This window comes from Mesoplodon bidens (assembly GCF_964165515.1).
Source record: "Mesoplodon bidens genome assembly, contig: HAP1_SCAFFOLD_352, whole genome shotgun sequence".
Classification (NCBI taxonomy): Eukaryota; Metazoa; Chordata; class Mammalia; order Artiodactyla; family Ziphiidae; genus Mesoplodon; species Mesoplodon bidens.
The window spans coordinates 241,089-253,225 of NW_027672295.1; the positions used below are offsets into that span (position 1 = coordinate 241,089).

The window sequence follows — 12,137 nt, forward strand, 5'->3', positions numbered from 1 at the left end:
TAATTACCACCCTCTTCATTAAACAATAGATGGTACACAGTTATTATAAATAGAGATGGGGAGATTATTATTCTCTACATTTGCAAATCTTTCCAGTATTGCAGTTATGTCCTAGGTGATTCCCAAACTGGACACAGCAGACATAGGAATAAAGGAAAAGAGAGATGTGCAATTGGGGGTTATCAACTAGATACTTACTGGTCCACAAACCAGTTCCTTTTGCTAATAGACATGGAGGCAACTGAGAAGACAGTCCTTTCTCTGAAAAGCCCCAATTGTGAGAGCAATTCAGCTCTTCTAACTTTCCCTATATCTGAACCTAGACTCAGTGCTATAGGACTATTAGAGCACATCAAATATTGCACTATAGTTACCTGGATACATGTATTTATCTCCTCCAGTAGGCTGTGAGCAATTCAAGGAAAAGAGTCCGTCTCATTCAACTTTATATCCTTGCCATCTAGCACAGTGTCTGGCATATAACAGACACAGTAAATGTTAATTGAATGAATAAATGCCTGCTTGAATAAATGAATGCCAGTGGGGCCAGTGTGTTCCATAGCAGGGCTCTAAACGGAGGCTCTTCTCACCTTCCAGTCGCCATCTGGCTTCCAAAAGCAGCACCAAATCCAAATGTGACCTTGGTACCATGGAATAAAGAATCTTTCTCATCTGAATCACGCTGGCTACATCTGCCTGGCTACAGTCAACATAAGGTCTTGAGGCTGAGACACACCTTCATTTGTTAAAAGGGGGAGGGGAGCAGATGGCAAATGAAGGTACTCAAGCTCATTAATTCCTAATGGAGTTGTCCTCCTGGATGTAATTAGAACAACAAGAAGAGCCAAAGGAGGAGGGCTTGGGAAATAAAGTAGGCAGCTGGAAGAGGTTTATGAACGGTATAAACCCTCAGGGAGCTTTCCATTAGAGAGAATAATAATGTCCACACTTCACAATGGCATAGTTCTCCTCAACCAGCAAAACACATCTGCATACATTATTTCAATAGCGTCTCAGGAAATGATTGTAAGACACAGAGGAGAGTTTTATTTTTCCAATTGTGTAAATTTAAAAAGTTAAACTTCTCCTCAGAGAAGTTAAGCCACCTGCCCTGAGTAACATGGCTAGAAAGTTATAGAATAAGGATGGATCTCAAACATTCTGACACTGAATTTGGTCTCCATCCATTCCATGGCTATAAATGGAGAGAGTGACCTTCAGACCAATTCTAAAAAGCATGTGACACTCCACCCAGCCCAGCTATTCCACAGCATGCTCTTTTCTTCCATGCCCACTACCAATCACTTAAAGACAACCAGTTGCCTTCTATTTTTGATTGGCAAGTGGGACACAGAAGTTCTTATGAGCCTAGAGTTTTTATTTCTTTATGTCCCCATGGAAGACCTCAAGCCAAGAGAGAAGGGAACTCTTCCTATTAGACCTGGTTAACTGACTCCATTTCTTCCCACTGTTCCCAACACAAAATAAATTTATTCAAATATGTAGTTGCATTGAAATTGAGAATTACATATTGTACTTTGATCTTATAGGAAGTGTGCAGCATAAATCTGAGCTATCAGCATTAAATGCAGAGACTTTATAACTAAGGGCTTGCTAGTAAGCCTGGGTTTTCATACTCAGGTCAGTCTACCCAAAAAGAAGTACGTTACTTGAAAATTGACTCTTTGCATTAAAGTAAACTTGCCCCTTAAAGTCTTCTTCTTCCTCTCTCAAAGACACACAGCTGACTTAGTTCAGAAGCAAGCTGAAAAGAGTAAGGAAGATGTTCTATTTAACCAGCATCAATTGCTTATAACTCTCCTGTTCTCAGCATCTTTTCCCCCCAAGGAAGCATTCAGCCAACATTTTTATTGGACTGATGCCCAGATTGCTCCATTAATTCATGCAACTACCTTTGTTGGAGTGCTCCAGGCATTATTACTCATGAATCCTACAGAGCACAAATATATCTCTAGAAATACTGTCATTTGTGTTACATATGACCTTAAAGCATCTTCATAAATTATACCTTCAAAGCAAACTAGAGAGCACTGAAGTCTTTTGCTATGTTAGTCATCTTAGTTTCACTAGACCCATTGTCTTTTCTTTACATATGCAATGTGACTAAATTGGTTTTACTGATCTGGGTCCTTCAGATTCATCAACTTTATCTTAAAGTGTATAAGATATATGATCTTTAAATCAGTAATGGTATCTTTCTGCTCTGTGGGTTTCATTGGTTCAAACTTATCTTCCAATTATGTCTTCCTGAGACGTATTCTAGCTATGATGGGGGCTTCTAGGCTGTGGTTTGTTTCTGGTACTGTATCTATTAAGTAATCAAACCAGAAAAACAACAAAAATTGTGCTTTGGCTTCATATACATTAGACCATTTAACATGAAACCTGTCCATTTTCAGAGATTTGGGCAACAAATATAGTCACTTAATTATTAGTTACCTTATCCTAAACAATTGTCAGTAGCCCACCATGGTAATAAGAAAGTTCTTTCTCAAAATAATTACCACTTGATTTCCAATTGCTTATAAAAGGAGCACTGTTTTCTACCCCAAATTTCCATGAAATCTTTTAATAAATATTCTTGTTTCATATTAGGAGTTTAAATGAATAAGGTATTATTCACATAAAAGAAATAAGTACTTTGATCTACTACATTATTTTCAAAAGGAAAGTAGAACCACAATGTATGATGATATCCTGAACATGATCTGGGACACAAAAAAATCAGTATTATCTGTGAAACCCTGAGCAAAATTTCTCTCCTTTGCGGACAGAAAGCAACAATGTCATTCAGCTATTTACATATGGCCCAGATACTAATGAGGAACTGTTTCCTGCTTTCTGTGAAGGAAAAGTGAACTATGAATAAATATCACTGGGGTCATTATCACCTGCACACACAGGTAACTGGTGGCTTGCAACAAAAGAGTGTCAGAAGCAAAATGGATCTGTAGCAGGAAAATCTGTCTTAAGTCATGATTGGGGGTAAAAGACTAACTGTGGATAAATATTTGTGGTGCCTGGCAAAGCTCTCCAAGTTCCAAGATGACGAAAGACCTTTCACACATATATGGAACTTTCCATGAGAGTTCTAGATCCTTTCAACCTCAGAATATATCTGGCCTATCCTCTTTTCAAAAGGTAAACTGACAGGATCTTGGAGAAATGGGAGTTGAACCTACTCTTAGAGATCTTCAGAGAAGAGGAATTTCAGCTTCCTGGCTTAACTATGTTGCTTCTATCTAGTTTATTTTACATGGCACACTTATCATGCTTAAAAATCAGCCCAAGTCCACCTGTTATTTTTTTTTAGCAGCATTCACTCATTTATTCAATAATTATATACTGAGCACCTCTTATAGTCCAGGCACAACTTTACTAGCTGGGATTCAAGAGAGAACAAAAGAGACCATAATTCTTCCTCTTGTCGTCTTTATTATTCTAGCAATAAACTGTTCAATTCCCAGTAACATCCTTATTTCTTGTATGAAATTGGGTCAACTTCTTTGACCAAAGCTAGTTTTGTTAGAATTTAATTCCTTTAACAAAAAATTCAGCGACATGAAAACCGACATTAGTTTTGTACTCACAATTTGACAGCATTTGGGGCTGGTTCTTTTTTATTATTTGTCATTCTCATGTTTCCTAGAGGTGTACCCTGAACTGAAGAACAGTTTCCCTCCATCCTGGAAGGATACCAGTTCAACCGCATACACATCCCTGAGGGACACAGGCGGAATGTGAAGAAAGAGGGGGCCTAGCCAGACATATGGCCCATTCAACATTGGGGAAAAATGGAATTGCCTTTACATCAAGTTTCCTAGGGAGGATATAGGGAAAGCTTGTACAGAATTACTACTCCAGCTAATCTGTAGCTCTTGCTACTACTACCATTGTCCTTTGACCTCACGTACATTAGAATACTTGGTCCTCACAGCAACTCCATGAGGAACAGATGAGAAAACAGGCTGGCAAAGGTAAGTGACTTGTCTACAATTAACAGCTCTGACAAATGGCGGTGCTGAAATTCAAACTTATTTCAGGGGTCCGTCTCATGAAAAACCTATGATGTTAGTTATCTAATAAAACCATAGAAAGGGAGGAAAACCTAGGCAGAACACTCTATGACATAAATCACAGCAAGAACCTTTCTGACCCACCTCCTAGACAAATGGAAATAAAAACAAAAATAAACAAATGAGACCTAATGAAACTTAAAAGCTTTTGCACAGCAAAGGAAACCATAAACAAGATGAAAAGACAACCCTCAGAATGGGAGAAAATATTTGCAAATATTTGAAGCAACTGACAAAGGATTAATCTCCAAAGTTTACAAGCAGCTCATGCAGCTCAATATCAAAAAAACAACCCCATCCAAAAATGAGAAGACCTAAATAGACATTTCTCCAAAGAAGATATACAGATTGCCAACAAACACATGAAAGGATGCTCAACATCACTAATCATTAGAGAAATGCAAATCAAAACTACAATGACGTATCACCTCACACCAGTCAGAGGGGCCATCATCAAACAATCTAGAAACAAGAAATGCTGGAGAGGGTGTGGAGAAAAGGGAATCTTCTTGCACTGTTGGTGGGAATGTAAATTGATACAGCCACTATGGAGAACAGTATGGAGATTCCTTAAAAAATGAAAAATAGAACTACCATATGGCCCAGCAATCCCACTACTGGGCATATACCCTGAGAAAACCATAATTCAAAAAGAGTCATGTACCACAATGTTCATTGCAGCTCTATTTACAATAGCCAGGACATGGAAGTGACCTAAGTGTCCATCGACAGATGAGTGGATAAAGAAGATGTGGCACATATATACAATGGAATATTACTCAGCCATAAAAAGAAACGAAATTGAGTTATTTGTAGTGAGGTGGATGGACCTAGAGTCTGTCATACAGAGTGAAGTAAGTCAGAAAGAGAAAAACAAATACCATATGCTAACACATATATATGGAATCTAAAAAAAAAAAAAAAAAGGTTCTGAAGAACCTAGGAGCAGGACAGGAATAAAGACACAGACGTAGAGAATGGACTTGAGGACACAGGGAGGGAGAAGGGTAAGCTGGGTGAAGTGAGAGTGTGGCATGGACATATATACACTATCAAATGTCAAATAGATAGCTAGTGGGAAGCAGCCGCATAGCACAGGGAGATCAGCTCAGTGCTTTGTGACCACCTAGAGGGGTGGGGAAGGGAGGGTGGGAGGGAGACGCAAGAGGGAGGAGATATGGGGATATATGTGTTCGTATAGCTGATTCACTTTGTTATAGAGCAGAAACTAGCACACCACTGTGAAGCAATTATACTCCAATAAAGTTGTTAAAAAAAACATAGAAGCGAATTAAACTTTAACCATCATTATTTCATCCTATAGAATGACATAACCCAAGAGAAAAAGATAGAGGTGTTGAATATCACTCATGCATTTTCAGTTCCTTCTGTGAATCTTAGCTACTGTAATAAAAGCATTGTTTTGAGCATTGTTTTATATGCATCCTCATATAAGACCACACATGCCTGTATCGATTAAAATTTAAAAGAAATAAATATTAACTGCAGATATCTAGTTCACTTACCTTGAACAAAGTAGCTTCAGGTGCTTCCACTTTTGAAGCTGGATAAATATCAGACAGGAACGAAGTTCACTTTAGTTTGGTCCAGGAAGAAAAAAGATTCACAGCTCTGAGAATAAAGAAAGAATCAGACCTTGTCAGGGCATTTGGTTCTAATTAACTAGTGACAAAATGGTTCTACACTGCAACTATGTAAAAGTGGCTGAGTTATTTGAGCTAGGAAAGGTCAAAAACAATGATTATGATCAAGATGTTATTATTGCATATACTTTTGATTATTGGGAGTGAATCTTCCTCTCTCTTTTCCTCATTAAAATTTTATGGTTTATCAATTTAAAGTTAAGTGAACAAGATAATTTAACATTATTTTGATAATGGAGCATATTCCTTGTAAAACATAAATCCCTGGAGGCTTTCTCAATTCCCCTTCTTCTATCCCCACAAAGCTGCCTCTGTCTAGTATTGAGCCATGGCTTTGCTCAAGAAAGCAAAACAAAACACAAATTATCTAGTGGTAGCAATCTGAATGAAGACCTGGCCCAGAGGACAAAAAATGTGATTTAACATAAAATAGGATGTCATGATCTAAACTACTCATTTACCATAAATCCCTGAGTACCATTAGTTGTCTTTTCAGATAAATTCAATAAAAATTTATTGACTATTTTCCATGTACAAGCGCTTTGCTAGATATTAAGAAAAAGGAGGTGAATAGAAGATCAGGCTCTCTTCTCTGCAATCTATCTTGGAAGAAAGGAATATATGCAAACAATCCTGAATAATTTCAGGGATAGAGAGAAAAAATAGCATACTTTTGAAGAGTAATGCTAACTTGATATGATTCTATTTTATTCTTTCTGATCTATTGTAAACCCTTGGAAACCAGAAATTTGTATTTTTCAGAATCTTTGCACATGTGAGCATTTTAACCAGTAGTCCTTTTTAGTGAAGGACAGAAATTGTGTATGTTCTAAGGTACACGTGTAGCCTGATATCAGCTTCAGACACAGTTGGATCAGGCTTTTTTGTTTTTTGTTTTTTTGCTACGCGGGCCTCTCACTGTTGTGGCCTCTCCCGTTGCGGAGCACAGGCTCCGGATGCACGGGCTCAGCGGCCATGGCTCACGGGCCCAGCCGCTCCGCGGCATGTGGAATCCTCCCAGACCGGGGCACGAACCCATGTCCCCTGCATCGGCAGGCAGACTCTCAACCACTGCGCCACCAGGGAAGCCCGGATCAGGCTTTTTAAAGGGACATAAGAATTTCTTTCTCCATTCCTTGGGTCTGGTTTTCTCTATATTGGCTTCCTTCTTCAAAGATCCTCTAATAGTGGGATTAAAGATAGCCCCAGAAATACTGCACCTGGTTAGTAACCCTGGGAGAAAGACAGCTTCTCTTCCCAACAGTTTTAGTCCAAAGTCATGGAATTCATTCCTAATGGACTGTTTCATGTCATGTGCCCATCACCACACAATTCACTGGGGCCAGAGAAATGGACTACACTGATTGGCCAGTCTGAGTCATGTGCCCACTGCTGGAGCTCTGCTGCTTCCAAAGCACATGACTGAGAGATGTAGGGAGAGACGCCCCAAAGGGAAACCTAAATGTAGTTACCATAGGAAAGGCAATGTCTCCTGGGCAAGATAAATATCATGTGCCACCACAAAAAGAACTCAGCAAATATTTGTTAATTGGTGTATTGATTAGTAAGTCTGGGATAAGTGAAATGATGATAAATACAATGTGTGAAGGGAAACACAGCCAAGATCAATTGTGAAATGGAGCTACAGAGGTGGGCAGTATCCTACGAGGCCTCTTGGAAACAAATCAACAAAAAGGAGCTGACCTTGACTGTTTGCACTGTTTGAGAAGAATTAACTGAGTCTATAATCAGTAAACAATCCTGAGGGCTTGGTAAGGTGAGTTCTGCCTTCTGTGATATGAAAATTGTGTCATAGGTATCAGAAGGTGAACATGGCTAACTGTCTGTGATTGCCACAAAACAAGAAAAATAAAATGAAATAGAAATCTTAAATCAGTCCTTGAATCACAACAGATACAATTATGAAAACCAGACTATATATTAATCAGATTTTCATGTATTACTTTAAAAGACTTCCCTAAAAAGCCATGAGGAAAAGGGACCTCTTATTTGAACTATGGAATGATCTGAATTGCAACAATATACCAGTGCTTCAAAAGAAAGTCAATTAGTCCTATAAAAACAGTGTCTAGGGCTTCCCTGGTGGCGCAGTGGTTGGGAGTCCGCCTGCCGGTGCAGGGGACACGGGTTCGTGTCCCGGTCCGGGAAGATCCCACATGCCGCGGAGCGGCTGGGCCCGTGAGCCATGGCCGCTGAGCTTGTGCGTCCGGAGCCTGTGCTCCGCAATGGGAGAGGCCACAACAGTGAGAGGCCCGCATACTGCAAAAAAAAAAAAAAAAAAAGAAAAAGAAAGAAAACAGTGTCTATAAAATATGTGTAACCTTTGATAATTCATTATATTTGCAAGGCAGAGGAACCTTTAAAAATGCATCATTTTTTTCCTAAATGACTTAATTTTCATTATTATACTACTTTAAACAAATTTTAATTAATGCATTAAAAGCCTTGAGTAGTTCTTACTTTAACCAACCAGCAACTAGAACAAGTTTCAAGAAGACTTCAAGTCCAGCCACATGCCTCCAAGAAAAGCTACACCTACAGTATCACAGACATATGGCCTCATGTGTCCATCTTGGCACGTCAGAATTCATGTCACTTGCCCAACTCCTTGCAAACGTCCGTTTTTACATGGTAATGATTCATTTAAGATCATTAGAAAGCCATAAGTTTTCACTTATTCATTCAGAAGCAATTTTTAGTTCCTACAAGCACTGTGCTAGGAAATAGGATACAAAAATGAATATGTCTCTTGCTCCTAAGGAACTCACAGACTGAAGACACCCAGGGGAGCCAAAATGTTCCATACAATCTCATGAGCATGGGGACAGGGGGACATGCAAGGTAAGAGGGGCTACAAACCTTATCTGTACCTGATCACACTATTTTAAAAGTTGGCCATTCCGAACTAATTTGGAGTACGTTATCTCCAAAAGTTTATATGTTCCTAATTTCTCCATCATTTCCACTCTTAGGCATTCCCTAATTGTACCAAAGGTAGAGTGTGTTTTATATGAAAAAAACTGCTACAGGGCAATCATTGACAGCGATGTACTAATATAATACCCGACCAGAGAAAGCACGCTTTGCCATGATAAATTGTTCAAACTATGAGGAGCAGTAGGGCTGAAATGAATCTAGTCGTGAACAAAAAAAAAGATTGAATGGAAACAGTTTGTATAAAAGGATACACTTGATATTTTCACTCTAGACATACAGATTAAGAGGCTGTCTATCAAGGTAAATCAATTTGCAATTTGAGACTGATTTTCTCCACCCTCAAGAAATGATTTGCAGGTATTTGTGGCTTTTCGTTTTGGTTTGACTATTATTTCATATTTTACTTGTAATTCTTCTTATGGAACACTAAGAACATTTATTTGTTCTTCGGTCAGGTTTATTGAGGTATAATTTACAGCCAGTAAAATTCACCCTTTCTAGCGTACAGTTCTAAGAGTTTTGACAAATGGATATAGTCTTACAACCTCCACCATAATGAAGAGAGAGAATAGTTCCAGCATCCTGAAAATTTTTCCCTGCCCCTTGGAAGTCAACCTGTAGCCCCCTGACAATCACTAATAAGTTTTCTGTCCCCATAGTTTGACTTTGTCCAGAAAGTCATATAAATGTAATCAACAAGTATGTAACATTTTGAGTTTGGCTTCTTTCACTTAGCACAAGGTAAGTGAGATTATCCGTGTTGTGTGTGTCAGGAAATGTGGACTGGCATATTGTCCTTTAGAGTTTCCCTTATTTTTCCAAAGCCAAAGTCAATATGCAAAGCCTGGATCTCTTGCCATTTAGTTTGTCCATGGTTAGGAAGAAACCGAGTTTTTACTATGGCTGTTTGTTTTCAGCAGAGCAGGGAAAGAAGAAACACTCTCAGGGAATAATCATAATCTGTGGTTATTATAGGCACTAAGTCATATGTTTGTAAGACCCAAACTTTTGTTAGTCAAATGACTGGGCACTAAAATTAATTCGGAGACTCAAGGCAGAGTTTAAGTGTGGTTTTCCTTATCTTTTCATTATTGCAATAGCAACGGAATACATATTTGTGACTTAATGGTACAACACATTAGTTTTCTTATCTGACCCACCTTTAACAAAATGGAATTACTGTAGAGGCAAAGGAATCAAGAAGGTAAATCTCTTACCAGGAGTAGGAGAGAACGGATAGAGGCCCCTGTGACCTAAACCTTAGTCATTCGAGTGCCACCTTCATAATTGTACCTCTACCCACACGTTACCCATATCATTATTTATTTAACAATTATATGGGTCACAGTTTTACTTAGATAAATTTATTTTCAACAGGACATTCTTATTCCTTACTCTTTTAAATGGAAATCCCTTGCCATAAATAAAACTATGAAAAATATCCAACAGTATAAAACTCTACCTATATGAGTCAATGTACCTCCCCAAATCATCCTGAGTTCTTGAGTATCACTGGTGGAGCTCATGTACACACCCACACATGCTTTTGGAAACACAGCAACGAGAGTAGCTGTCCCATGCTTTAAATGCTTTCTCCTTGACCATGTATTCTGTGCACACCAAGGCAAAGAGTCTGCTCAGAGATAAAGCATTAAAACCTGTTTAAAATAACAAAGTACGATATGTCTTTCTACCTATGTCAGGCATTGGAAGCCTGCAACTTATTTGCCAAACAGGTTACCAGGGCTGATTTTTATGGAAAGACGGACCAGATGCACCTTCTTCCTCATCTCTTCAAAGTGGCCCTTCTGAGCAAGGCCAAGGCCAGTGTGATTCAGCAACACCCACGTTTGTTAGGGTATCTCCTTACCCTAGACTAAAAAATGGAACAGAACCTTGGCCCCAAAAGACTTAAAGAATTTATTCACCAATTCATATCTTTATGCTAGTATAATCATGTATTTGATGGTTGCTATAGAAATCTATGTAGACAATCATCACATTTTTAAAGGAAATACATTACTGAAATTTCTTCTGACCCGTGGTCACTATGCTCTTTGACAAGACAGTTGACCTTCACGATGTTAATCATCTCATCTGTTTGAAAGGGACTAAAATGTTTGCTCTGCTTCCTGTTTAATAAAGCTATCAAGAGGATTAATGAGAGAAAACCTCTAGAATACTCCAAGCAGCAGTATTTCCAAAAAGGCAGCAGTAAAACAGCAGGTGCCTCTTGTGAATATACATTTGTCTTCTTCATGGAAACTCATCCTGAAGGACATCGGGCTTCCAGCTTATATTTAATTGGCTGATTATGTTGACACTCTTGAGCTCCTTGCCAAGTTACAGGGAAGAGTTTTCTTGGAAACCAGAGTTCCCCAACTTTCTCCAGCTATGCAGTTTAATTACATCTAGCAAAATGACAACAGAGCTCATAATTAGCCTGGAGAGTAATTACTGCTGAATCAGTCCAAACACCACAGCTACCAAATTCAACACAGGTGCTTAGACGAAGAGAAAAGAGTTTTCTCAATACCCAACAGAAGGTGGATATGGAAGATGTGCTTTATGACTCTCTTCCCATGAGCTTAAACATACAACCTGTGCAAAATGCCTTGTGTCTTTACAGCCAGGATGCCCCTAAGTATTTTATAAAGAACCAGACTCAAAAACATTTCAAATAGTGATATCACATATCTTGAAATGTGCAGTGACTGGGGCATACTTTCTTTCTATGCAAATTTCTTCAACCTAGAGCTCCCTTTCCCCTTCTCCTTTTATTGAGGAGTCTAAAAAGCCTACATAATTCATCTACTGTTTCTAAACTATGAATGAAAGAGTGATATAGAGAAAATTATAAAGCAAGCGAAAAATCACGCTGTACCTCGTGTTCATCCTGTGACCTCTAAGAGTGACTATAAGCCTGTAGGGTGGGTACCACACTCCCAGAGAGTTATGAATGCATTGTCAGATCAAAGGCTTGAAAGCCAACAACCGCCCAAGGGAACCCCCTATTTTCTCTCTGAGAACCACCGAAAGAGGAAAGAAGCTAGATTAGGTAGGTAGAAAAAGGAAGGAGTTGATCCCATTTAACAGATGTTATCCATTTCTTACCCCCTCTGTGTACAGGTCACTTAAGGTATGTTTAAATATATGCACACCTAGAATCCAACAAAGACAAATTCAACCCCCAAGTGATTCTAACGTGCAGCCAGAGTTGAGAACAGCTGGTCTGGAGTAACCAAAAGGTCGGCCAGATGGTATAGTTGCATGAGACTCAGGGAATGGACAGAACCAGGTAAAGGAGAAGGAAGGAGGCGGCCAGAAAGAATGAAGTGACAGATCAGCACTCCAGAAGCTCATGTTCCAAAGAAGCTAAAGGTGTGGGGCAACGGACGAGCACTCAATTCTTAAACCG

At 39.0% G+C, this 12,137-nt stretch overlaps 1 long non-coding RNA gene across 2 annotated transcripts in view; it reads right to left on the reverse strand.

The window, feature by feature from the left end:
- Positions 1-12,137, reverse strand: part of LOC308610390 — a 174,203-nt gene that overhangs the window by 30,841 nt on the left and 131,225 nt on the right. For both annotated transcript variants that reach the window (XR_014014530.1, XR_014014531.1), the window contains exon 3: positions 5,624-5,729. This is a non-coding gene — a long non-coding RNA (uncharacterized lncRNA). The remainder of the gene's footprint in view (positions 1-5,623; positions 5,730-12,137) is intronic.